The sequence below is a fragment of the Hippopotamus amphibius genome, chromosome 11 (assembly GCF_030028045.1).
Source record: "Hippopotamus amphibius kiboko isolate mHipAmp2 chromosome 11, mHipAmp2.hap2, whole genome shotgun sequence".
Lineage (NCBI taxonomy): Eukaryota > Metazoa > Chordata > Mammalia > Artiodactyla > Hippopotamidae > Hippopotamus > Hippopotamus amphibius.
Window position 1 is genome coordinate 114,816,071 of NC_080196.1, and position 25,140 is coordinate 114,841,210.

Genomic DNA, 25,140 nt, shown 5'->3' on the forward strand with positions numbered 1-25,140 from the left:
CTCCCTTCCCCCGCCTGGTCCCTCCCCTCTCGCCCGACCTCTCCTCGGCACGGCCCACAGCAAACCTGCCGGGTGTGGTCCCCACCCCGCGAGACTCTCGTCACAGGCAGGGCCACGCCTCTGGAGGGACGCGTGATACCTGTGTGGGATCCAGGTGGGCCTGGAGCCCCCGTTTCTCCTAGAGTGATCTGGGGCCTCCGAGCCTCGTCTGGCCCCCTCTGCCTGCGCCCGGCGTCTGGGAGACCCGTTTGCTCATTTCACGAACCTGTTTCTGCTTCGCTTCCCCTGACAGTCACGCGGCTGCTCGCGGGGACGTCTTCCTCGTCAGCGTGACGCGGAGCCTGCGTTTTCTGGTTGAAGAGGCAGCTTTTATTGACCTCTGCCTTCTCTGCTCTGTGCGCCACAGGCGGGGTGGGACAGCCTGAGGGCCCGTGGACGCTGCGCGACCTGAGAGCAGCCTGTGCTCCGGAAACAGGGCCTCGGCCACCCAGCGATGCTCAGGGGAGAGCTTTACACAGAGCACACAAGGAGGGAGGAAAACCCGACACCTGGCCCTAGAAGCACCACCGCGACCTGATCTGAAGTAAAGTGAAGAGATAAAATATACAAAATACACTGGAGACAACACAATCAGTGTATCTATGATGTATTTATACATATGTAGGTATAACGCATTTAGCAGTAGTTTCATTTCTGCAACAGAAAACGTGTAAACATGAAACTCACGCGTGTATGAACTTCACTTTTGTTTGCATTTATTCCACCGTAAACACACACGTGCGTCTAGAGGAGAAGGGCGCCTGGCCCGGCCACACGCCGAGGCTGGGGAGGGGCTCTTGCTCCTCCTTCCAAGTCCACGAACCTTGTGAAGCGGCTCCTGGCCAGATCCTCTCGGCCGCGGAGTCACCCCACCGGCCCCGAGGGATGGGCAGGGGGCAACTGGGCCCTGAAAACGGGCACGAGTCTTGGCGCTGAGCTCTCTCTGATGCCTGTTTGCGGCAGCAGCCCTCACCGCATCCGTGAACGCCCGCAGCTCACGCCAACAGCATTCCCTTCGATACGCGTGTTGGGAGGTGCGTGCGAGCCCGCGAGGCCGAGCCGGTGACAGGACGGAGCAGCCCCTTCCTGCAGGGCTGCGCTCTTATTCATTTGTACGTTTAACACACACTTATCTGGGGCTGGTCAGTGTGCTCGGCACCGGACATACAGCCACAAAGCGAGGCAGGCTGTCTCCACGGGGGAAGTGGTCTAGCGGTCGTCCCTCAGCAGGCCGGGCCGGGCCGGGCGGAGGGTGAGGTGCGGCCCGTGGGGAGGGGCCCCGCCTGCCCGGGGGCGACGCGGGCCGTCTGCCAGCTCTGGTCGCCAGGGCCCTGCGGCCGCTGCTGGACAGGGCCAGCCCTCTGCGTCTTCTGGCGAAGCATCTCCTCCTAATCACGTCCAAGGAAAAGGTGCCCATGCGGAGCCCCCGGGCTGCTCCTGGTGACCAGGTCCGAGAGTCGCCACATCTCCCCGGAAGCAGGGTTCTCCACCCAGAGCGAGACCGTGGACAGACAGACGCCCCGTGCTGGGAATGCGTCAGGAGCCTCTGGGGCTGGTCGGTAGCGTCTGCCGCCTCCGTGCTGTAAACACAGCGCAGCAGTCAGGAACGGATGCGTTTTGCTCTGCGGTACATCATTCCGTGGTCAGTTCACGAGCGTTAGTTTTAATACGAGCACGGCTGCCCAGGCCGCCTGCCCTGGCCCTGCGCAAACGTTAAACAGCACAGGTTCTGCATCAGCCGTGTGCTGCTGCCTGCCTGGTGAGAGCGTCTCTGCTCTGCTGGTCCCTTTATGACCTCTCAAGAGTCTTCCTTCTTGTCATAGAATCAAATAAATGCAGAGCTGGGCAGACTTCAGAGACAGGGAGGCCCAGCCTCTGGACCTTGGTTGCACGCAGGCGACCGGCCTGGGACCTGGTGAATGGAGAGTCTAATCCACGGTGGGGGTGCGGCCTACGCCCCAAGCTCCAGCAGGCTCCGGGGTGCCCGTCCGCGGCCTCACAGCCAGGGCGATCCCCACCGCGTGCGGCCGGTCGCTGAGGCGCGCTAACTGCCTGCTTTCCTCTAACGTATCACAGATTTTCAGCTGTTTTCAGCACACTCACCTGCACACGCGCGCACACACACACTAAACCTCAAGAATGATGAGAAACCGCTCTGTCCGCAGAGCCCCGGGGAAACCTGGCCACGCAGTCACACACTGCGGGAGAGGCGGCCCCCCGCCTGCACACGCCCTCCAGGGTTTCACCCCCCAGAATGACCTGGGGAAACGCGGGGCTGCCGTCCTGCAGTCACACGCGGGCCTGAGTCGTGCTGGCCTGTCTGGACCCCCTGCTCCCAGGCGCCACGAGGCAAGAACCCGGCCGGCGGTTGACCAAACGGCAAGGGTCGCCCGGGCCGAGCACAGCACGGCGCGGCTTCAGGCGGGGCCTGCAGGCGTGTCCTCGGCCCCGGCCCCGCCGCGGCCGCCGACCCCTCCGGCCCAGGGGCCCTGAGCCCGGGGCCTCCCCGCTGAGCTCTCCTGCCTGCGTGTCCCCGAGCGCCGCGCCCGGGTCCGAGCTGAAGATTCCCGGGTGGCTGAGCTGCCCAACCGGGCTCTGCGGCCACTCCCGATGCAGCCCTGCGGCCGCACACTGTCCAGGACAAAGCGGGCTCCGTCCGCCGGCGAAGCCAAGACCACGCGCGCCCCCGACCCCGTCGCCTCCTTGGGGCACGCGGGCAGGACCGGCCGCGGACGGCCTCTGTCTCAGCATCTCGCTGGGGTCGGGAGCGACGCGTCCTCCTCCAGGAAAGCCTGCGCAGGCCCCTGGGCACGGGGACGCCCCCACCAGGCTCTAGCCGCGTAGGGGCGTGGACTGCTGGGCGCGTCTGCCGTTGCGATGGGCTGGTTGTATTTGGAAAGCGTAGAGGGTACAAGCCATCATGAGGCTCTTTCTCTGTGTATGTTCTGTGACATTCATCTCCTGCAAGACCTGCGATCGCTCTTGAACCGGTGGGCTGCTGCGTTTCCTCCTAAAATCTAAATGTTCAGCTTTATAACGTGGCCAGAGTCCAATCTGCCAAAAGAGAAGGATGTAAAGCTAACAGCATTTGGTGCTTTTTCTCCCAGAAGCACGTGTTTCTCTAATTGCTTGGCTGTCTTGCAGCCCGACGGGGCCGTTGGAGGAGGGCTGGGGGAGCCTCTTTGAGAAGCTGTGGGTATCTTTTTATTTCTGGTGCTGATCATCTCTGGCTCGTAGGTGTTGAGGGATGGGGAATTTTCCAGTCACTCCACGACAGACACAGGAAAATAAGGGCACGGGCTAACCATTCAGATACAAGGCCTCTGCCTTTCGAGCCTCTGCAGGGCCGTGATTGTCCCCGAATTGTGTTTCCAAAACTGTGGACCAGCCAAGGGTGGGATCCAGCACGGACGCCCCCGGTGCCGTGGACCCTGCAGGGGGGGGTCTGCCATTGAGCTGCTGCCTCAGTCCCAGCCCACAGCCCGGTGGGTCCTGGAAACGGCCTTTGAGAGAATAAACAAGGGGACAGATAAGTGTCCACGCCAATCTGAACAAAGCGACACTTTCCTAGCAGAGCCCGTGTCACAACGCCGTCCGCGCTGGACCGCCAGGTTCCGCGTCACTGGGGCCGCGTGGCTGTGGCGGGACGGGTGGCTGCTCCCTTCTCTTGGCCCCTTGGCGGTCGCTCCACCTGAGGGCGTGGTGGGAGCCTCGCCGCACCGCACTCAGGCCGGCGGGGGGGCCCGGGGCTCCGTCTCCGGTACCCGGGAGCTGCCGGCTGAGCCCAGGGCTGAGCCCGCCGCGAACGCCCTTGGCGGGAAGCGTCACTCGCCTGGCGCTTAGTGCCCGTCCACTCCGCCCGGAGCTGGAGGGGGTCGGGGCCCAGCTGAGAGCTGCTGGAAGCGCTGAGGGGGCTCCAAAGAGGTCTTTCCAAAAAGCGACGTCCTGCCAACACGTGTCATCTTGCTGTCAAACAAGTAAAACGTTCTACGCACAGCACACCTGCAACCAGCTCCCTGGCCTGTTACCCATTTCTCACGTCTGAGGATACGCGGGAACGTCTACCCCACTGGGGAGGAAGGGGGCGCGTGGGAGGAGCAATGTGAAGGGCAGTGAAAACAGCCCCCAACCAGCCGGAGGATGACGCCCCGCCAGCAGCAGAGCCCACGCACCGCGCGCCTGTTCCACGTGTGACATCACCTGGCTGATGACGTCACACTTGATGTCCCACAACAGCTGGCCCATCACCTGTCCCTTAGACCACCGGTCCAGCGGTCCCCAGAGCCACAGGGGGAGAGGTGACCTAGGTGCCTGAGTCACCCAGCCCCTCCTTTCCACGGGGGTCCCAGAGCCACCCCCACCGCTCTGTCCTGCAGACACGGCCTCCCCGATGGACACCACACTGCAGACGCCCAGGGCCCACTGGGCTGTCCTGTCATGTCAGAAGATGACCCTCTGGCCCTTCATCCAGACAGAGAGCCTGGCACTGGGTGTGCCCCGCAGGTTCCCTGGGGAGGAGCTGGGGGGAGGAAGCGGGCCGGGGCCAGCGGCCAGGGGGAGACCACCCTCAGGCTGGACGCGAGCGCACAGAAAGCTGTCGCCCGCGGGGCTGTGCTTTGTCCCGGAGGAGAGACACAGACACGGCAGCCGGGAAGCCTGTGGCAGAACCGGGGGTGGGGTGGGGCGCCCAGGCTTCGGGCTCCGCGCTCCGGCCCCCGGGAGGGGCAGCGTCACTGGCTGGAGTCTGCACGGCGACGGCACCCACACCTACACCTGGCTGGGCGGGGCGGCCCTCCCGGGCTGAGCTCTCCCCTGCAGACGCAGGAACGGCTCGCCACCAAGGAGCCCAGCCCAGAGAGGGTCGGGGCCTCGCGCTCTGCGCCCCAGCACCGTGACCGTGGGCGTCACACCCCCGCGACGTCCCCGCCGGCCGCCCAGCACCAGTGGGCCTGGGGTCGAGCCTGTGTCTCCTGCCCGCTGAGAACATTCTAGCAACTCTGCTTCCTGGGGCCGCCTGTAAAGAAAACGATAGTTTTTGTTTTGTGTTGTGTCCCGTGGGCTGTGCTTTCTCGGACTGAGAGCAGAGGTGGGGCGCGACCCCGGCCCCGCGGGCACCTGAGTTTCTGCGCAGCCTGGGCTGCTGAGCCGCGGAGGGACACACCCGCCCCGAGAGGGCGTCAAAACGCACCTTGTCGCCGTCTTCACTGTGCTTACACTTGCAGAGCCGGGTCCCAACTCACCAGGGCTTCTCCCTGCACGCTTTAGGGAAAAGGCCCCTCAGCCCTGGGACTGCAGGGCCCGGGCGACGCCTGTCGGGCGGCCAAGGGGCCCTGGCGTGGGGACCCTGTGCAGCAGCCGGAACACAGAGGCCGCGCGCCCGTCCACACCCTCATAGAGACCCTAAAAATGCCTGGTGCAGGGGAGCAAGGCCAGGCGGCCCAGTCCCACCCGAGGCCAAACGGCGTCCGAGGAGCATCTTCACGACAGGGACGCGTCTGACCCCGAAAGTGCCTGTCTCCTTGGACACCAGGAGGACACGGACGCAGGAGGAGCCCCGCTCGCGGCTTTCACTCCCCAGCGAGCTGTCGCCTCGTAACTGGGGCAGAGCCTGGGAGCGGCGCCACCGTGCTCCGTGTGGCTCAGACCCTCCTGAGCGTGTGAAGCAAGGGACACCGGACCGTCAGGAAGCATCAGGGAGCCTCGGGAAGATGTGGACGTGCAGGGCAAGGAGCATGCAGAAAATAGGCCAGCGCAGAGTCAGCAAAGTGGACGTGAGGGAGCGGGGGAGCCCGTGGCGGCTCCCGCCGCGTCACCTCCCCTCCCACCACGGCTCCCCAGAACGAGGCGGGCGCCAGCACTATGTCGCTGCCTGGGGACTCGAAGGCCCTCCGTGCGCTCCTCAGGGAACTTCCTGCCTGACCAGGGTCGGGGCAGCAGATGCCTTTCCCCAGCCTGGAGGAGAGACACTGAACCAGGACCTGAGTGTGACAAAGGGGAGGGTGTCCCGACGGCCTCAGTGCCTGCAGTCACACCTGTCTACCTGCCGTGTCACACCTGTCTACCTGCACCACAACACCTGACCACTGTCTGCAGGTCTGTCTCCCTCACAAGAGCACAAGCTCCTTGGTCACAGGAACCCTTTGCATCACCAGCGTCTGGCACAGACCCAGCACGGAGAGAGAAATTAAGGAACGTTCATAAATGACTGAGAAAAGATTATTTTACAAGAATAGAAAATTCAGCTAAGGGCGGTGTCCACACACACACCAACAGGCATGTCTACTGCGGGTCCCATGGTCAATGCCACAGGAAACGGCAGCCTCCCAGGGAAGGGATTCGCTGTTGGTCAAGGGCGTCCCCCCACACTGCGGGGCACGTTCACCCCGAGAAGCTCAGCGGCAGCTCCCGGAGGTTCCATGATCGCAGCTTCCCCGGCCTCGAGCTGACTGGACCCCGCAGCTTGGGAGCCAGAGGGAGGACTCGGGTGCTCTCACCCAGGGCCGCACAGGTGCGCAAGGAGCTGGCGGGTGCAGCTGGTGAAACACGGCAACAGAGATGGAATTGCTCAGCTTGAAGAAGGGAGAACACAGGCTGCACTTGTCACCCGGAGGATACCGACTCTTAGCTCCTGTAACTGAGGTCTGGGGCGCGGGAGGACGGCGGGGGGCCGTGAGCAGCCGGGCGGGCGCGGGGCCGTCCCTGACGTGGCCGCGCACCCTGCCCTGTGCGCCCCTGTGTTGATTTTATTCACTGCAACGAGCCGTCAGCCCAGAAACAATGAAAATAAGCCAGGGTTTGCCTTTCCTAGTCCTCTAAGTTGTATCTGAGACAACCGTAACCTTTCCTCACCTGTACACGAGAGCAGGCCCCGACGACCTCCGAGGTTAAGGCCAAGTGACGCGTCACCGATTCCCGCTCTGAAACAGCGATTCCTTTCTTGTTTCTACCAGAGAACCGGCGTGCGGACCCGGCACGCCACGAAGGCCCTCCCTGGGGACTCTTGGCGACAGCTGGCGCGCTTTGGTTAGACAAGGGGGCGGGCCCAGGCGTCGGGGGGTGGGGCGGCGGGCACGTGCAGAGGGAGCCAGGCCCCCGCCTGAAATGCCGGGAGTTGGGCCTCGGGACCCAGGCCCCGCGCCTCACCAGCCAGAGCCTCCTGGGGGTGCTGCCCGAGCCGTCCCTCCGCGGGCGGCCGCCAGGGGCCTCGGCTCGGGGCAGCCCCGCCGAGACGGACAGGGGGACCGTCCGCGGGCCCCAGGACGTCGCGCGGAGCCTCGGCTCAGGCCCGCGGCTGTGAGCAAGTGAGGTGCGGGGCTCGTGCCAGCCCGCTTACTTCCGCAGCAGACGTGCCCCGCGGAGGGGCCTCTGCGTGAATGAGCTGAAATCCGCCCCCATCGCAGCGCCCCAGGGGCGGGGAGCGTGCGGGCCGAGCCCACAGGTCTCTGACCCGAGGTCGGAGGCATGGTTCTCCACCAGAATTCGCTTCGCCTCCTCTTCCCTTTGCCATGTGAGGCGGTCGGAAACATGAGGTTTTCTCTGTGGAACTTTTCTTTGCTCAGTGGGTCTGTGGTTAGAAATAGCGCTTTTGATCCTCAGTTTTTACCACATTGTAAAAGAACGTGCCCTCAGCGCAGGGCTAGGCCTTCCCCGAGTAAACCCTCTCGGTGAATCTGCAGGTTTTCCAGGTTAAAGCACAGGCTTCTCGTGCTGAGGGAGGACCCGAGGCCGGGAGGACCCCCTGTGCTGTCCATTTCCCGGCCGTTTATGGCTATGAAAGTTACCCAGATTCTTGCTAGGAAATAAGGAAAATGCAGGAACGTCACACCAACCCACAAACTGGGACGCGGCCCCCGGCGCCTGTGCTTCCTTCCTCTCTTCTCTGCAGCCTTTGAACCAGCCCGGCCCGCCGCTGAAGCCACACGCCGCACCGCGTCGCACCCTGTCCCGACAGCGGGTGCCCTCAACCGCGAGCCGGGCTCCTCAGAACAACCTGAGCGTGACACGGAGTAAATTCCCACTTTCCAATGTTGTGACTGTGTCTCCTGTGGATGCTCTCAGAGCCGGCTTTCCCACCTCCGGGCTGTTTCCTTCAGAGGGGTTTTCAGAACAGGAAGGCTGGGCTGTTGGAAGATACCATCTCATCTCATAACGAAAAGCAGCGTCTTTTCGATTTGCATTCTTTATTTGTAAGTGAACTTAAACAGTTTTTCCAAATGTTTGTTGATAATTTTATTTTTTGTCACGTTCATTTTAGTCACTTGGGAAGGAGCCACTATTCTCAAAAAGCAAGCGAACGGAGCTAAAACATCCCCTGAGCCCTGAGCTGGCGGCGGGCCCAGCAGGGGAGGCAGCGCCTGGAGGTGTGGCGAGGCTGCGGGGACCTTGGTCACAGTCTCTACGTGACAGGGCTGCGCTGCGTCCCTCTGGCCCCCACCCCCACCCCTCCCGCACCTGCACAGAGGACCCAGCACGGGGAAGAGCCTCTGGAAGGGCTCTCTCTTCCCCGAAACCAGATGTGGCTTGAGGTCACCATCAAGCCGGTCTCAGGACTTTAGGGTCGGGACCTGCTACTTCTAGAAACTCGCACGAAAGATCTGTCTGTAAGTAACGTAGCCCCTCTGATGAACAGAGGGCTGGTTTACTGCTTTTCAGTGGGAAACTGGAGGTGAAGCGCCCCCACCTCGATCTCGGAGAAGCTGGGAGCCAAGGCTGCCAGCATCAGGGCCACGGCCGGTCCAGCCCGAGGCGGCGAGCAGCCCGGCCAGTCCATCAGATCAGTGCGGGGAAACCTCTCCAGACGGCTGGGGCTGTCCCTCGGGGCCACCTCCACCCAGCAACATCCGCCTGCCACGGAGGGAGGACAGACTGAGTTCTCCCCGAAGGCTGACCCCAACCTCGCTGGCCCTACAGCCCACAGCCCTGGTAGCCTCCACCCGTGTCCCCGATCCATCCTCCACGAGGCCACCGGGGGACCCAAAGCCAGCGGGGCAGAAGCAGCCTTTCCCCAGAAGCAGGGGAGCTCTGTCACCATCGGTCTGGCCCGTCTCTTCTCCTTACTGGGCTCACCTGGACCCGTCCTTCCAGAGGGCTCCTCCCATCTCAGCCGGGCCCAGACAGGAGGTCCACAGGGTGCGGGCGCCCAGGGGCCCGCCCACACCCGCCACTGGGGCAGCATCTCTGAGTCCCCGGCGGCTTCCTGCCCCGGGACAGGGACGCAGTGAGGAGGTGCGGGCGAGGGAGGGGTGCCGACACCAGGATGGAAGGAACCCCCGCACTTCCCATGGGTAGCACTGTCTGTTCCGTGAACACACCCACGCCTCACATGCCTCACACGTGCACACACACAGGGGCCGTCTGCCCAGGGCCCTCATCTTGTCTGACATTCCAAAGAGAGAGCGCGTGACCGGGCTCCTGGTCCCATAGGAAGGCAAAGAACCCCAGACGACTCCGCGCCGTTCGAAACCAGGGCAGGAGCTCCGCCCCGGCCCTGCAGCCGCTGTGGGCGTTTGTTCTCTTGCAGCAGATGCCGCAGATGGAAGTGTTGTCAGCACCGTGGGAACGCCTCGTAATGAGTATCAGGCCTCGTTATTCCGCAGCCAAGAACACCCCAGAGCCAGCCTGGGGGCACGGAACCTCCACCCTGCAGGGCCACGGCGCGCGAACAGTATTTAAGGCCAGACAGGCTGAGGCGCCCACCCTGGACGTCACGAGGATGCATGTGTCCACAGGAACTGTCACAAGGGTGAGAAGCTGGAAATTTATCCAGGAAACAAGCCCAACCAGCAGGCATTTCTGCCTGAAATACATCACGTTCTCACGAGCAAGGGTCTTGTCGTGCGTTGGGGGAGACAGAGCTGGGTTTTTTAAAGGCAGGTACAGGAAGACAGCGCAAGAGCACGTGAACGGCAGCCAGGCATCCGTAGGGGGCCGTGAGCTTCGTGGGCGAGGTCCCCGGCAGGTCTGACCTCGGCAGAGATGGCACCTGGACGCCTGGGCACCTGGACGCCTGGGTGGGCTCACGCTTCCAGGCAGGCGAGGGCCGCAGCCCTGAAGAAGGCTGGAATTTATGTGTTTACTTGCCTGGTTTTCAGTGAGGAAGCTCTAACCGCCCTCCCGGCAAGAAGGGGCAGCTAACTGGCCAGGGCGCGCGTGGGGGGCAGGGATGCGGCTCTGCTCCAGGCCGGGGCCTGACGGTGACGGTCACCCTCCTCTGAGGGCCGGAGGAGAGTGCGGTCCAGGGCGGCTGGGCTGTCCCTGCTCTGGCATCGGGGTTTGTTTTTGTCTTATCCATTCTGCTGACCCTTTTCCGCGTGTCTCCTGCACCACTCTTACGGCTGCTTGCAGGAAACCTTGGTCTTTCGTGCAATTCCTCGGATTCATTCACTGTTATTCGAGGAAGGCGCCTACCTCCCATTCAGGCCGCGGAGCGCCTGCTGTTTGTCACAGATTCATCCAGGATGGGTCTTTGTTCGACGGGGTTCTGTGTGAGTGCTGGGGCCGGGGGTCGACGGCGGCGTCTCCCCGTGCCTCTCTGTCTCTTCCTCGCAGCGGTCCCGGCCTCTGTGATCTGAGCCAACAGTGCTCTGCAGAGATGGGGGTGGGGGCGGCACAGCCGGCCTGTGTTTGGGGAGGAAGAATTTAAAGCTCATTTAAAGGCTGAGCCAAGACGGGAAAGCCCTGCGTGTCCGTGTTCAGGCTCTTCCCGTCCTGGTTTTGCTCTCTGAGACCCGCCTCGTAGCTTCGCACGGCAGTTTCTCGGCCGGGTTCCACGTGCCTCCCAGGCGCCCGGCACGCCCGGCTCCACGCAGCTGTGAACAAGGGTTTGCTGAACTGGATGGGGGGGGGGCAGGGGCCGGTGTGCGGCCTGTCCTGTGACACCTGAGTAGCGAAGGGCTCTGCCCGATTCTCAAAGGCAAGAGAAGTATTTCTCTTCGGAAAGTCACTGATGCCACAGAACTCAGGAGAAGGGCAGGTCCCAGGCAGCCTCACCCTCGCCCGGTGCTCTGTGCAGGCTCAGCAGTTCAAATAACTGAAAATGTCATTGCCTCAAATGTGAGGCCGCTTCCGAGAAGCGTGACACACGTGCACCTGAATGTTAAATCATAAACACAAAATCGGTAGCAGCAGCAAGACCCCTGCATCCCACTGCAGGTCTGGATCACACGACGGGTGACTCCTGGGGAGACCCTGCGGCTTCTGGGGTCCCATCCTCTCACAGCAGCAGGAGCCGTGCTGGGAAGGGTCACACGAAGCGCCCGATGGGGCGCAGACTCTGAACTGTACAGATAAAAAGCGGCACAGACAGGCCCGTGGCCTGGACGACACGTGCGTCTGCCCGTCAGGACCAGGGGAGGACCTGGTCCCGGGCGGGGCCTCGCTCCCCGGGTGCCGTGGGGTGACGAGAACTCACATGGGTGCGCCCCTGCCACCCCCGAAACCCCTGAGACAAGCTGGGCGCGTACGCGCGGCAAGAACCCACTGCAGGGTCCTGTCCTCAGAGTCCGCCCTAAAGGGGACACGTTTCAGAAGGACACCTGTTTCTTGAGGGAAACGCCGTCCTGTTCTCGAACCACAGGCGCGGGGAGAAGGCCAGGGCCTCCTGGATGACGCCCTGAAGGAGCTGCCTGCGTTTCAGCAGCAGCGGCCCTGCACGGAGCTCCAAGGAAGACGAGGACGTGGAGGAAGGGAAATGCAGGCAGGGGCGCGGGGACGGAGGACGAGAGGGGTGAACAAAGGAGGAGACCTGGGGACGCCCAGAGGCCGGGCCTCCGGTGAGGCACGCGATGCCTCAAAGCGGGAGGCCGGGTTGGATGCAGGAGCGTGACAGCCCCCGCGGCCTGGGGGTGGGAGCACAGATCCTGGGCGTCTGCGGGAGCTGCGACGCGATCGGAACACGAGAAACGCTGCAAACACCCCAGAGAAAGAAAAGTCAGAGAACAAGAAGGCAGGAGGAGAAATGCTTTCAAGTAGCAGCTGAGGTTACCGGGGAAAGGTGATTCAGAGCGGGAGAAGCACCGACAGGGAGAGGGTTGGTTCCCTCAGCGCTCAGAGGAGGAGGGCGACGCGTGTCAGAAAGAGACATGAACTAGGAGAGACAGCAGGAAAGAAAGGCAAGAACAGGCAGGTGAACAAGCGAAAGAATGCAAGTGTCTAAAAGGCCAACAGACTCCAGGAGCTCTGCTGAACGGAGATCTGAGCTCCTTGAACGCAGGAGGGACAGATGGACAGGCAGACAGAAAGCGGGTTCGGGGTGTCACCAGGGTCCGAGGTTCCTTATGAGGAGGTGAAAGTGCTCTGTCACTGAGGGTGATGGTTGTACAACCCTGTGGGCCTCCTAAGTCCACTAAGTCGCACGCTTTCAAGGGATGCCTTGTGTGGTATCTGAATTCTTTCTTAATAAAGCTGTTACCAAAAAAAGAGGAGGGAATGTATCAACTTATTTCAAAAAGGAGCCAATAAATGAAAATTCATGAAAATTATAGCTAAATATCTAGAAGAAAATTACTAATTTGGAAAATATTGGTAAATAACGTAATTGGACATGTACATTTGTAACAGTATCCACGTTCCTTCCTCACTTATACACTCACAGGAAACACTTTCCAAACACGCCCATGAGTGCCAAGTCCCATCTATGCTAAGGACAAGGAAGCAGAAATAAAACGCCCCTGCACAAGGGGCTTACTGCCTGCTAAGGGAGAGAGGTAAGTAAATGCATACACAAACTTTCTATTTCTTCAAAGAAATAATTTCAGTTACATTCACAGCAAGGATTTTCTGCTAATAACATACCAGTCAGTATTTACTAATATGCTATGATAGTCAAGAAAGTGGGTTAAGATATACCTATAAAGCTGCTTTGGCAGGAGTATTACATAATACTGGAAAACTGGAGAAAACATAGGTGTAAAACATTAGAGTTTCAGTTACAGTATGATAGCAGCCACAAGATGGAATCCTGTGTAATCTTTAAAATGATGTTGGAGCTAGGAAAACATTGAAGATGCTCACTTCCTATTAAACCCAGTGAAAATCCAGGCGCTATTATGATGTTATTTTTGTATAGAAACAAACAAAAATATATTCTTACATTAAATAAGTCCAAAATGTTTTGGTACCAAAATAAGTCCCAAATAGCAACAGCGATAAAGTTTGAATGATGGATATGGGAGGTACAGGGGTTTCTTATTTTCTCCTTTGTATTTTTCACAGAAGGATTTACTAATTTTCTACAATGAGGATGTATCACATTCAAGAAAACATTTTGTAAATGTTTGCTCCTTTCCTAAAACAGAAGCTACACACACACACAAAAATGCAAATGCATCAACCAGCAATGAATGTAATATTATTTAGAAAAAGCAACAATGAGTCTCCTGGGGCTGACAGTGCCATCTTCTGCAAACCTGCCCCTGGTTCCCCGTCCTGTGGACCGGCAGCGAATTTATAAAACACCAGCAGTGCCGGAGCCCTGGACACGTGGCCGCCAGAGGGTCAAACACCCACAACGTTAGTTCTTTACTCATGCTGCCTAACTGTGATTTCAACACGATTAGAAATACAGAGCGAAACATTCAGAAGTCCAGAAACAAAGCAATAAAAATAATAACAGGGGATGAGACACACATGAGGAAGGAAGTTAAGGGGCTTAGAGAGAAGAGAAGTTAAAAGGGAAGTCTGAGAATGGTCTGTTGCTCTCCGACACACTGAACTATCCGCTTGGTTGTAGGGAGAGGAGTTGGCGCACGTGGAGGGATGGCCACAGGGCACGTCTCATCTGCGGTGCCAGGCAGCCCTCGGGCAGAGGCGGGACGGCATGGCCTCTCCAAGGGCCCCTGGGCCTGGAGTTCAAAGTTCCTCAGTTTGCAGACGTGTTCAGCCCTCGGTTCCAACATTCCTGCCACGCTCTGTTGTTGCTGCTCTCGAAGCACCTGAAATAATGACGATAATGGGTTTGTTTGCTACTGCCCAGATGTGTCCTAGTATTACCTTGTTTAATCATCAAAACAGTAAAGGAGGTTCTACTGTTATTTCCATTTTATAGACAAGGAAACTGACGCACAGATAAGTGACTTGGCCAAAGATGCACTGACCGCTACTAAGTGATGGACCAGGATTTGCACCCTCTGCCAACAGGTTCACACTGCACTGTTCCTAAAACAAAGTGCTGATGGGTGTCCTTTTTTTTTTTTTTTTTCATTTTTGTAAAATTGGTAGACTTACCAATTCAGATGCCCGATGAGTTTTGTTTCTATTTCAGAAAGGCATTTGATTAAGTCTCCCAAAGAAAACAGAAAATGTGCGTTTCTAAAACAGTCTCGATGGGGGTAGAGCGTCCCTGGCACCACGAGCAGGTAAGTCGATTGTCGTCGGCACCAAACAGGCAGAGCTCAGTGGAGTCCCGGCCCCTGGGCGTTCTCCTCTCTGGAGAACGTTGAGTTACCACTTCTCCACCAGCTCTAGGTAAGGACAGAGCTAACATTCTGTATGATAAGATCGAGCTTCTGAAACACCTGACAGGCTCAGCAAAGAGGTTAGTAAAAGCTAGGAAACAAAATGGAATAAAAGATATACACTGCACCTAAATTTTAAAGAACCAAATAACTGAAAACCATAGATCAGGAGAAACTGAGAACAACTGCACCAGGTGAGGCTGGGGAGACGGAGAGATTTTCATGGACTAAAAACCCAGAGTTGAGTGAGAATGTGACATGGTGTCAGGAAAGGCTAGCAAGGGCTTCGTCTGGATGCACAGAGGTGCGGCGTCTGGAGAGGAGGGGATGGATGCACAGAGGTGCGGCGTCTGGAGAGGAGGGGATGGGCTCGTTCCACTCCGCACATCATGGCCACAATACAGGGTCTGAAGGGGCAGCCAAGGTGAAGCTGGGGCTGGAAATTTCCTCCCGTGAAGGGTAAGGGGCTGGCGAATATTTAGCCTGAGAAATCACACGTGCACACCCACACTCATACCTCTGTAACCCAGAGGCGGGGCACTGGCTGTGGAGCAGACAGTGAAGGGATTTCCCTGAGCTGGCCTTGTTCGCTCATGTGCTGTTTGGTGTCTCTCGGGGCTGGAGGGCTTCTGTGTTAAAGGGATGCTCCACCTAGCTCTGCCTCAGCAGTTACAATACCCACTCCCCAGGGGACAAATCTGCGCCCCCCCCCCCCCCATGCCGCTCAGCCTGCGAACAGATGGAGCTGCGGAGAACAGGGGACTGCCCGAGCCCAGAAGCCATCACTGCCTGTGGGAGAGGTGGCCTTTCGGGGACAGAGACGTGGCCGGGCCTCCCCAGCTTTGATAGTCAATGAGTGTTTCTATGAAGAAAAAACCTTCTTTCCAAGGTTTCGCAGTCCAGGCTCAAGCTGGAGAGAAACGGCTGCTTCACCAAATGCTCCTTCCCCAAAAGCAGCCCCTCACGGAGGCCCCGGGGGGCGGGCCCTGCAGGTGACCGGCCGACTCTCCAGACCCCACAGGGGCGGCGCGCACGTGGAGAGCCCTTCTTCTGCCCTGAGGGCCGCCTGCGCGCGCGGTGATGGGGGTGGGGGGCTCCGCCCGCTGCAGCCGCCGCCGCACGTGCGGGTGAGCGCGCGCCTGCCGCGTCCACGGGCCGGTGCGCAGAGCAGGGTCCGGCCCCGGGCGCCCCGAGAGCGCGCTCTGAGCGGACAGGTCCCGGGGCGCCCGGGGGTCCGCGCGCCCTGGGACCCGCGGCCGGGCGCGAGAGGGCGCCGCGCCACCGCGGCCGTGCGCATGGCCGGGGCCGGGCCGGGCCGGGCCGGGGGCGGCGCGCGGGGCGGCGCCGGACTCCGCGGGCTGCGGGCCCCAGAGCCGCCGCGCCCCGCCCCGAGGAGGCCGCCGGCCGGCGAGCGCAGCCGCCGCCCGCGGAGCCGGGCCCCGAGGTGAAGGGCGGCCGGGTGCGGCCGGGGGCGCGGGGGTGCCCACGGGAGGGTCCCCCCGCAGCAGCGGGGGCGGCAGGGCGCGGGGCTGCCCCGCGGAGGGCTCCGGGCAGGGGCGCGGGCCGCAGGCGCAGCAGGGTCTGCCCCGGGGTGGGGTCCCGAGGCCAGAGGGGCGACGGGGCGGGGGCGGCGAGGGGGAGGTCGACACTGGAGCGTCTACACCGTGCGATCCCCACGCAGGAGCGGGGGCGAGAGGGACGCGGGGGGCTCCCCCCGCGCGTCCGGTCGGGAGCAGGGCAAGGGGGGGCGCAGGCACCTGCCCCGGAGCGGCGGCGGCCCGGCGCGCGCAGTCGCCCCTCGGCGGGGGCCCAGGCGGCTCCAGCAGGCGCGCGGAAGCGCCCTCCCCCCACGCCCGGCCGCCGGAGCCCAGGGCGGGGCGGGGCCGGGTGCCGCCGCCAGCCCCCTGCCCGGCTCCGAGTCCCCGGGCGCGCCCGCGCCCCGCCGGGCAGCTGCGTGCGCTTTGCTGGAGGTCCGGGCGGCCGTGGCCGGAGCCTGCTTCCGTCGGATCTGCAGGAGCCCAGGTGAGAGGACGGAGGCGTGGGACAAAGCGGCATCCGCGGCCGGCGTGGGGGGGCGAGTGACCTAAGGGGGAGGTCAGGGCGGGGGCGCCCGAGTGGGATGACCGGGGACCCTCCCTGGCTGTTTGCGGGCGCCGCCGGCTCCGCGAAGAGGGCGCGGGACGTGGGCGAGCGCTCCGCGCGCGGGTGCTGTTTCCTTTCCCCCTCCCGCCGCCCCAGCCATGCAGAGGGGAACGTGGCCTTGTGTACACGGAGGTGCGCGCAGACGTAGCCTTACACACACACACACACACACACACACACACACGCACACGGACGCACGGCCGCCCTCCCAGCCCTGCCTTCTCCGGCCCGGGCGCGAGCCGGGGCGTGGACCTAAATCCAGGAGAGGGCACCCCGCTCGGGCAGCCTGGAATTCTCCTCACGAGGAGCCCAAGCGTTCCCTGCGCCCTCCCCTTCCGAGCGGAGCCCGGGGGCTCCCACACTCGCCCGCTGAGCCTAGATCGGACGCTGGGGCTGGGGGCGCAGAGAGCAGCCCGGGATGCGGACAGTGGCTCCGGAAATGAGGGCGGCCGGTGCTCGGGGGTCCCGGGCTTCGGCAGGGGTGACAAGGGCGTCCAGAAGGGCGAGCCCGGGCCTCTGCGCTCCCGAGTCCCCCGGGGGACCTGCCGCGTCCCTGCGCCACCACGTGTTTGCACTCCGGGGGTTTCAGGTGACGGGTGGAGCCCCTTCTTCCAGCGGACTCGTTTTCTGGTTTCTAGCTCTCCGGGCAGGGCTCTGATCGTGGGTTGTGACTCCTTTTGTCACCTTTGTCACCTTGTCCCAAACTCCAGCCCAGAGCTGGGCTTGGGCTGGGATGGATGCTACTTGGCCTTTGGAATTCCCTGCCTCCTCCCTCTCCTTGGAATGCAAAGACAGGGGTTTCCTGAGTCCTGTGCTCAAGGCCAAGGTGTGGAGCCACTGCTGTTCTAAGTGGATTTTGACTCGGTGCACGTGGCAGTGACTCTGCTGCGAGGTGGCCTCCGAGGAGGCGGCAGCGGCAGCTGGTGAGGGGTCAGTTAGGAGAACCCCCAGGGTCTTCCTGTCCACAGGAAGGGGTGGGAGCACAGAGGCTCTCCGTCTCTGCTGCGACATCCAGGGTGGGTCCCACAAACCCCGACAGACAGGTTTGCGAGGGCGCCCTCCTTCCCCCGCCCCTGCCGTCTAGGGTGGTGCAGGCCGCAGCCGGGCCCCCCGGCTTCACTGCAGCTGCGCCTCCCGTTTAGCTGATGGAGGCACTCGTTCTGGCTTCTCTTGACCCGAACTGAGGGGAGCATCGTGGCGCAGCTGGAGGCTGGATGCCCCTTGCTGTGGATCCCTGTTGTTTACCAGCCACACACACCCCGAGGATTACACAGTGTTGCCAGCGAGAGACTAGTGTATCTGCACCTTCATTGGGTTCAGGCTAGGAGCAAACTCTCAGATCCCTTCCAAGGCCAGTGCCAAAGTCTTCTGATCCTTTTTGTCTTACAATGTGTGTATTTCCTCTTTGCAAAAGTTTTTTTTTTAATACCTTGAGATTTCCATAATTTAAGGAAAAAATTGGGTGTTTTTGTAGGCATGGGAGAAAAGGAGGGACGCGCGTTCTTGGCTGGCACCAAGGCCTGTGCGCGCCAGATGCTCAGAAAATATGTGCTGGTTGATTCATTGTTTGAGTTTCATTAAGAGTTTCTACCCGGGTGTAGCTGGGAGCTGCATTGTTATAATTACAGGTGTGTGTGCTGTGGTTCATAGGTGGTGTGGAACACATGGGTTGGTAGGAAATGATAAAATGTGGGGTTTTGCCCTGGCAAAAGCGGGTGGGGTCTGCATCCCTGGAGGATTGGGCCGCCCGGGGTGCGGGCAGCACCACCCCTGCCCCCAGCTCTTCCACCCAGGCAGCAGGAGGGCAGGGCGGGCTGAGGGGCGCTTGGAGTCGGGGGGCCTCTCGGCTTCTGCAGCAGCTGGATGTGAGGGGCTGGGAGCGAAGGGGAGCAGGTGCGGCGGCACCAGACGTGTGGGCGCTGTGGGGGGGCTGAACGATGAGGATGGTGGGCTCTTCAGGCGCCCAGGGGCCCAGGGGGTCCGGGAGGAGCAGCCACGTGTATCTGAATATCTGAGCACCGTGTCTTGATGGGCCGCTTCACGAGGAATAGGGACATTTTAGGACGGAGACACGCAGCCCCCACTGCCTGCAAGGTCACTCAGGGTCAGATTGAATAGGGTGTCACTGCGCAACTCCAGGCCGAGGTGGAGGAGGGGGCAGGGCCGGAAGGGCGAGGTGAGAGCCACTCCCCTCCCCGCACCCTGGCGCCCCTCCCCCGCGGCACCACGATGGCTGGACCCTGCTGGTCAGGGCTCCGGCTCCAGCTCCACCGGCCTCTGGGTGGGTAATTAGTACGTACTTCACAGCTGAAAGGGGGTCCGCTTGGGCGTTGAAGAAACAGCCGTGTCTCTAGACTCTCCCAGCACCTCTCCGGAGAGCTTTGGCACGTCTCCGACGAGAAGAAGCAGACCAGACAGAGGCCAGCGCCCCGCTCCGCATCACGCCTGTGGGCACCTGCCAGGTACAAAGGGTTCCTCCGGGCCTCGTGCCATCCACGCACCCAAGGAAGAACGATGCGCGTTGCCCGGAGGGCAGACACGCGTCCGGGGCCTCCTCGGCGGACCGGCGGGGGGCAGATATTTCATCTGCTCTTTTATGTTTTCTGGTTCCTCCGGGTCGGAGGAGAGGCTGTGCTGAACCAAGCCAGCTCTCTGACTTCAGAGGAGAGACGTGTTCCGTAAAAGGGAGTCAGGGACACATTCACTCAGAGTGAAGCTCCCAGTATTTCAATTTGATTGTTTAGAAAAAAGACGAAATGAAATGTCACGTATAAGTAGGGCGGGAAGACCTTCACGTTGCTTTTCAAGTTAGTGAAGCTAAGAAGCAAGAGCAGACGGTGCACACACCAAGGGGCAGACGGGCCCCGGGCCCGGACCCCCGGCGCTGCGGCGGAGGGGCCCGGCTGGGCCACCGTGCTCCGCCCCCACCCCGGCCCCGCCCTGGACGGGCCCCTCGGTCCGGCGGTCCCCTCCCTTCCCTCCCCAGGCACCTGCCCAGCGAGCACCCGCCCTCCCGGCCACGCCGGCTCGTCCCCGTCCTCCGGTCCGCTTGGCCTTATTTTTGCAAAGGATTAGCCTCTTCTGGGGGGGAAGGCTGTGATCTCCGTGCTCCCGGCTCAGTTCTCACCGGCCTGCAGCCGCCCAGCCCCCGCAGGACTCGGGGAGGGTGCGCGCGCACGGAGGGTCTGCGTCCGGCTGGCGTGGCTTCCAGGGGCCTCTGCACCCGCAGCTGGGGGTCTCCGCGTGCATCCTCACCCCTCCCGTCAGCAGCGGGGGGGTTCGGCCTGGGGGTTGGGGTGGCCTGGGATTCGGAGTCTCAGCCGAAGTGCAGGTGATTCCCACCACGGGGATGGTGGGACACCGGCGTGTGGGTTGTGCCTGGCGTTTCTGCAGCAGGAGGAGAACAGAGAGTACCGGCATGTCACGCATTGTGGGTGCCGTTCTCTGTGTTCTGCATCACGACATTACGCGGGTTCAACACAATGGAAAGGCCCTGCCCGGACTGTGTGTCCAGAAGGTGGATGTCCCTTCTGAGCTGCGCGCAGCCGGACGTCCAAGCGGCCAGGCTCACAGCGGAGCCAGGGCAGCCTGGCCAGGGTGGAGGGGGCCCAGCCTGGGGCGGGGGGGGGGGGGGGGGGGGCTGTGCTGGCTCAGGCCCCGTCCCTTGCTAAGCAGGCACCTGCCGGGCTCCCTCGTCCCAGAGCCCCCCACCCACCCACCAACCCTCCCCCCAGCTCAGGTCCAAGCTCAAGGGTGCCTCTGCAGGCCCCTCGCGGCAGAGTCCCCGAGCGCTGTCTGAGCCACGACCTTGGGGCCAAGCAGATTTCGGATCATCTCCCTGAACAAACAGCAGCCAAACCCGGGTCTGGTGACAGCCAGGAAGAGGGTTCCCTTCCTTTCTGGGAGGTCGAGGAGCCGTGCAGATTAACATGGGAAAAACCGCATGACAAGTTTTAAATCCAAATGTTTTATTTAACCTCCTAGCAATTTATGCAATGGAGTGAAATGCTTCAGTGACATAAAATGCATTAAAAATGAATGCCTGTGGCTTCCTAGCGGGCGCAGTGGTTAAAAATCCACCTGCCAATGCAAGGGACACAGGTTCGATCCCTAGTCCAGGAAGATCCCACATGCCACGGAGCAACTAAGCTATTGAGCCTGCGCTTTAGAGCCTGTGAGCCACAGCTGTTGAGCCCGTGTGCCGTAACTACTGAGGCCCATGTGCCTAGAGCCTGTGCTCCGCAACAAGAGAAGCCACGGCAATGAGCAGCCCGCGCGCCACCACGAAGAGCAGCCCCCACTCACCACAACTAGAGAGAGCCCGCGCACAGCAAAAAAAGACCCAACACAGCCAATGAAATAAATAAATAAATTTGTTTTAAAAAAAAAAAGGAATGCCCGTTATGTAGATTAGCCGTTTAGCCACCGGAAGGGAAGAGTCTTCCTTCTCAGCCTCTGATGTTTGATTGTGACGCCCTAATGCGGGAGGCCCCTTTCTGGAGTATTTAGCTCGTTCGCAGTTACTTCAAGAAAACGACCATTTCTGACTGTGAACAAATTTCCTTGATATTTTTTTCCACCAAAAGAAAAAATAAAAGTCTTGTAGATGAGGATGGATAGGGAAAATATGTCACTGGCTTCTTTAACACTCACCAAATAGAGATAGAAAATTCTAGAGTCTCAAGAAAACACAGAGGTGAGGGCCACGCGCCCGATGAGCAAGGAGGGTTTATCTCCAGGAATCAGGACGCGATCGTCGCTTTTAACAGGAAACCTGCAACCGGGGGGTGCGGGTGCTTGGAGAACAAGAGCCTTCCGAGGGGCTGCCACCTGCGCACCGCGACGCCCCTGAGTCCGCGCCTTGTTCCCCGGGGGCGCCAGGTGCGTCCACCTGAGCAGAGCTGCAGCCAGACAGGCTGTTGGCAGGGAGGGGGTCACATCTGGTCTGACGCCCTTTGACGTGAACGTGAACAAAAAGAAGCCCGCGCTGAGCCCGAAGAACAAGGGGAAGGGATGTTTCCAGATACAACAAATGCAGTTAAAAATACCTGCCGTTGCTTTTCCTTCTCTACAAAAGAGGCACATTTTTGTCGTAGAAGAACTGGAAACAGAGAGGAGAGAGACGCGTAAGTAGGAAAAATCTTGCGTGATTCCACTACTGGAGGGAACGGCTACTGATTTATTAGGACATGCCCTTCTTCCATGGTTTATACACGAATCACCACCCACATTTGCACACACACACTCTCACATGAGCAGTTGGGATCATTTTATGTCTTCATATTTTCACTTGTTATATTGAATATTTTGGGGTGGATTTGTCAAAATCTGTCTTTCTTTCTGTTATTGGCCATGTGGGTTGTTCCTAATTTCTTAATATTCTATAATAGATAACTTTATAGATAAATCTTCAAAAAAACCCCTCTTCGTTTGGTTAAAATGCATGAGCTCTCAGGCTTCCGATACTCCGTGCCAGGTCGTCTCTCGGGAAAGTTATAAGCCCCCTCCGCATCCCCTTTACCCCACCATGTCTCCGGCTGGCGCCTTAATCTCTGCATTTCCAAAGCCAAGGTCTTCCTGTCAGAAGGTACCACGGGGTTGTTACAAAACACTCAGGCGGGACAACGTGTGACTTAGCACGTGTGCTGCCGGCAGGCTGGCCGCGCTCCTGGGCTCTTTGGCACACGTGTCCCCGCACGTCCTGCACCGGGACATGCCTGGTTTCCTGTGTGTGTTTTCGAGGTCACTGCGGCTGCAGTTGTCCTGCTTGTCCCCAGGAAAGTTGAACTTTTTCACCCGTCGCCCTTTCCTTCTGTCCTCTGTTTCTCTGTGGCAGCCTCGTTACTCCCCCGTTTGGCGCGTGCTTCTTCCCAGACCCCCGTTTGCCTCCACCACACGGCCGGGATTTGCCGCCAGCCCCGCAGTGGGGCAGCCGGCCGCGTGAGCACCGGCGCTGGGCCACTGTCCTCTGGCCGCAGGGCCCGGTGCTCGTTAGGTAAGCAGACGTCTCCGAGTGTTGACAGTGAGCTGGGCTCTGTGCTAAGCGTCATAAAGTAGATCCCCAGCCTCTAAACTCCGAGTCTCGTTGTGGAGGAGGAGGTGCATACAGGTATAGAAGGATGACGCACCTACACACGCGTGCACATCCACACACAGCCATGCACACGTGTGCACACACGCATGCACAAGCCTGGCAGACAGGGGCCACCCTCAGAGACGTCGCTGAGCCACGCCCCGTGAGCCACGGGGCCCGGAGACCCGGCGTGGAGCCCGTGGGTGAGGGGTCCCAGCTGGGTGATCTGTGTGTGGTTTTCTTGCTCACGACACATTCCTGATGTTGGTACGTGAGGTGGGGGTCAACGTAAGTGACTTTGAGCCCTGTCCCCACGGAGCAGCGTGAGGCTGTCTTCAGGACGCCCACCTGCCCTGGGGCTCACTCCTGTCCCCCCAGTACCCGTCCCCCATGTGCAAGGAGGCTGCCCAGTGAGGCCCTTCGTCCACGCTCAGTACGCGGCCTCTCGCTGCACCTGCCCTGCAGCCTGTGCGGTCCTGGGCCACGTGGGGCCTGCCCTCGGGCCTGGCTCGTCCTCTCTCATCACCAGGGCCCAGGGGAATGGGAATTATTCTGCCCTCCCCCCAACCCAACGTGCTGCCTAACTCAGCCTGGAGAGGAAGGACCCCGGAGTCGGCCATCTGTCCCCACGAAGGTTTGCGCCGTTCACGGCTGCAGGGAGGAGGCCTCGGCCCGCCGCTCTCCCACCACCCACCCTGTGATGGAACCCTACTGCCCCTTTGGGGGTGAGACCAGAATAAGGGCTTAAAAGCGTCATTTCAAGCAGATGAAGGCAAAGTTCATGGAGGACAAACAGGACCCTTGTCTCTTGTGGTGCAAGGGCATCCGTTTTCAGAACTGCTGTTGGCTCAGGGCCAGGGCTAGGAGTGACGGACTTGGAGTTCCGTGGTGTTTTCTCTCCGCACTGTCTCCGTGGGTCCAGGCTCCATGTACAGTCTCAGGGCCGAACTCCCTCAACTTTTTTCATGCTTAAATATTAGAATCGGCCCCAAACCTGGGCCACCTGAGACTCCCAGGTGTTTTGAGCTGGAAAGAGCTCCGGGAGACTCACCCTAAGGGTGAGAAAGCTGACCTGCTGCGGTCAGTCGCGGTCCTGGGCTCGGAACTTGACCTCTGGTCGGTGCCTGGGGTCTGCAGCCGGCAGGGCCTTGGAGGGTGTGTTTTGTGAGGTCTGTGCCCCCCGGGCCTTTTCGTCCTCACCGTCCACGTGACTCCTGTGTCTCGGGGCTCCGTCTGCCTGGCGGTGTCGTCCCCCAGATGTCCTCTCGATGGGACAGGGCCTGCCACGCACAGGGCCTCGCAGGCCCCGGGCTCACCACACAGAGGTCCTGGGGCGGGGCGTCCGCTCTGTTGGACGACGAGAAACGTCTGAGTGATAAGGTCAAGGCCACACGGCTCCTGCGTGAGGGACCGAGACTCAGGTTTTCTGACTCACAGTCCTTTCTGGCCTCCGCGGTGCGGAGGCCCCAGATCCGGGCTGGAGCCCACACTCGAGATCCTGGCGCCACCCCCAGCCCCACGCAGACGCCCCGGCACACAGGCAGCGGGTGGGACATCCCTGCCACCCCCCACTCACAGCAAGGCAGGCCCACTGACGACCCCTCCAGGCGGCACCACTCGGCGTCCCAGCCTAGAACAGAAGTGCCTTCACTTCTCCTAGGCAATGCCGACGGGAGTCTCGCCGGATGCCTTCTGACTTGGGGTCCCCCCAGGCTGTGGGATTTTACAGACGCTTCCTCCCTGCCTCCATTAGTCACTGCTGTGGTTTCCAGCTCCTCCTCCCGCATCACGGGTGCCAGCCTCCAGGGGCTGTGGAGCCACTGAGCTGGTAGCCAGTGTCCACGGCCACTCAGGCGCCTGCAGCTGGGTCCGCTCTGGTCCCACGCTGCTCACACGGCTGCCGTCCCTGTCCGTGGGGTGCAAACACCCCCCCATGGCCTTGCGGGGAGGAGAGCGTGTGGGGAGCACCGTCGGCACCCAGTGTGGAGCTTCTCAGGTGGAAAGGCCTTTCTTAGAGCAGAAGCTGATATTTCAAAAAGAGGAGGAACTTGGAAATAGTCTAAAAGAAAAAAATCAAAGTGAAGAAGGACAAAAGAGAGAAACTTAGACAGGAAGTGTTGGGAAAGAGACAAAAGAAGCTGGAAAAAGATGCCCCCATCAGGAAGGTGGCATTCGTGATGGGGCCAGGCTCTGCTGGGCACTAGGAGCGGCAGGGCGCCGAGCAGGGCGCATCCTGGAATTCTGGGGCAGCGCAGGCTGGCCAGGGCCCTGGGGCCGTGGCTCAACCAGCAAGGGGAGACTGACTGTGATCTCATCCAATACCAGGTGCTAAGTAGAGCATACATATTGAAACCAAACATTTTAAAACAAGCTAGAAAAATCCAGAAGTTACTATGTATGGTCTCTGGAGGGACAGGACTTTCCAATCTCAGA

At 60.6% G+C, this 25,140-nt stretch overlaps 1 protein-coding gene across 1 annotated transcript in view; it reads left to right on the top strand.

The window, feature by feature from the left end:
- The first annotated feature begins 15,888 nt into the window (after positions 1 to 15,888).
- Positions 15,889 to 25,140, top strand: part of KCNG2 (potassium voltage-gated channel modifier subfamily G member 2) — a 67,216-nt gene continuing 57,964 nt past the window's right edge. The window contains exon 1 of the mRNA XM_057698224.1: positions 15,889 to 15,936. The gene's annotated coding sequence lies outside the window, so the exon portion shown is untranslated. The remainder of the gene's footprint in view (positions 15,937 to 25,140) is intronic.